The sequence below is a fragment of the Oncorhynchus gorbuscha genome, linkage group LG09 (genome assembly GCF_021184085.1).
Source record: "Oncorhynchus gorbuscha isolate QuinsamMale2020 ecotype Even-year linkage group LG09, OgorEven_v1.0, whole genome shotgun sequence".
Classification (NCBI taxonomy): Eukaryota; Metazoa; Chordata; class Actinopteri; order Salmoniformes; family Salmonidae; genus Oncorhynchus; species Oncorhynchus gorbuscha.
This window is the reverse complement of record NC_060181.1, coordinates 3,847,554-3,850,053: the sequence shown is the minus strand read 5'-3', so window position 1 is coordinate 3,850,053 and position 2,500 is coordinate 3,847,554. Positions and strand designations below refer to the sequence as shown.

Here is a 2,500-nt window from a genome sequence, read left to right as displayed (position 1 = left end):
AACTCTACCATGTTAGCCAACCTAACTCTACCATGTTAGCCAACCTAACTAAACTCTATCATATATATATATATATATATATGTTAGCCAGCCTAACTCTACCATGTTATCCAGCCAAACTCAACTCTACCTAACTCTACCATGTTAGCCAACCTAACTCTGAACTAAACTCTACCAGCCGAACTAAACTCTACCATGTTAGCCAGCCTAACTCTACCATGTTAGCCAACCTAACTCTACCATGTTAGCCAATGGCATATATATATATATATATATATATATATATATATATATATATATATATATATATATATATATATATATATATATATAATTAGCCAGCCTAACTCTACCATGTTATCCAGCCAAACTCAACTCTACCATGTTAGCCAACCTAACTCTACCATGTTAGCCAGCCTAACTCTACCATGTTAGCCAACCTAACTCAACTCTACCATGTTAAGTCGCTCTGGATAAGAGCGTCTGCTAAATGACTTAAATGTAATGTAATGTAATGTTAGCCAACCTAACTCAACTCTACCATGTTAGCCAACCTAACTCAACTCTACTCAAGGAGTTATATTGTATCAGGGGACTTGCATCACAAAGGCATACCGGATTTTTAGGCCAAACTCAGAATCCCCAAAATGTCAACATCCTCTTTTCTAAAGTTTTACGAGGCAAGTCAGTTAAGAACAAATAGTTAATTTCAAGGACGGCCTAGGAACAGTGGGTGAACTGGTCTAGGAACAGTGGGTTAACTGGTCTAGGAACAGTGGGTTAACTGGTCTAGGAACAGTGGGTTAACTGGTCTAGGAACAGTGGGTTAACTGGTCTAGGAACAGTGGGTGAACTGGTCTAGGAACAGTGGGTTAACTGGTCTAGGAACAGTGGGTTAACTGGTCTAGGAACAGTGGGTGAACTGGTCTAGGAACAGTGGGTTAACTGGTCTAGGAACAGTGGGTTAACTGGTCTAGGAACAGGGGGTTAACTGGTCTAGGAACAGTGGGTTAACTGGTCTAGGAACAGTGGGTTAACTGGTCTAGGAACAGTGGGTTAACTGGTCTAGGAACAGTGGGTTAACTGGTCTAGGAACAGTGGGTTAACTGGTCTAGGAACAGTGGGTTAACTGGTCTAGGAACAGTGGGTTAACTGGTCTAGGAACAGTGGGTTAACTGGTCTAGGAACAGTGGGTTAACTGGTCTAGGAACAGTGGGTTAACTGGTCTAGGAACAGTGGGTTAACTGGTCTAGAAACAGTGGGTGAACTGGTCTAGGAACAGTGGGTGAACTGGTCTATGAACAGTGGGTGAACTGCCTTGTTCAGAATGACAGATTTTTATCTTGTTACCTCGGGGATCCGATCTTACAACCTTTTGGTTACTAGTCCAACGCTCTAACCACTAGGCTACCCTACCACCTCTACACTCTAACCACTAGGCTACCTGCCACCTCTACACTCTAACCACTAGGTGACCTGCCACCTCTACACTCTAACCACTAGGCTAACTGCCACCTCTACACTCTAACCACTAGGCTACCTGCCTCCTCTACACTCTAACCACTAGGCTACCTGCCTCCTTTACACTCTAACCACTAGGCTACCTGCCACCTCTACACTCTAACCACTAGGCTACCTGCCTCCTTTACACTCTAGCCACTAGGCTACCTGCCTCCTTTACACTCTAACCACTAGGCTACCTGCCACCTCTACACTCTAACCACTAGGCTACCTGCCACCTCTACACTCTAACCACTAGGCTACCCTACCACCTCTACACTCTAACCACTAGGCTACCTGCCTCCTCTACACTCTAACCACTAGGCTACCTGCCACCTCTACACTCTAACCACTAGGCGACCTGCCACCTCTACACTCTAACCACTAGGCTACCTGCCTCCTCTACACTCTAACCACTAGGCTACCTGCCTCCTTTACACTCTAACCACTAGGCTACCTGCCTCCTTTACACTCTAGCCACTAGGCTACCTGCCTCCTTTACACTCTAACCACTAGGCTACCTGCCACCTCTACACTCTAACCACTAGGCTGCCTGCCACCGCTACACTCTAACCACTAGGCTACCTGCCTCCTCTACACTCTAACCACTAGGCTACCTGCCACCTCTACACTCTAAACACTAGGCGACCTGCCACCTCTACACTCTAACCACTAGGCTACCTGCCTCCTCTACACTCTAACCACTAGGCGACCTGCCACCTCTACACTCTAACCACTAGGCTACCTGCCTCCTCTACACTCTAAACACTAGGCTACCTGCCTCCTCTACACTCTAACCACTAGGCTACCTGCCACCTCTACACTCTAACCACTAGGCTACCTGCCTCCTCTACACTCTAACCACTAGGCGACCTGCCACCTCTACACTCTAACCACTAGGCTACCTGCCTCCTCTACACTCTAACCACTAGGCGACCTGCCACCTCTACACTCTAACCACTAGGCTACCTGCCTCCTCTACACTCTAAACACTAGGCTA

General features: G+C 46.6%; 1 protein-coding gene across 1 annotated transcript in view; it reads left to right on the top strand.

Annotated features, from left to right (window-relative positions):
• Positions 1-2,500, top strand: part of LOC124042645 (CUB and sushi domain-containing protein 1-like) — an 842,040-nt gene that overhangs the window by 441,621 nt on the left and 397,919 nt on the right.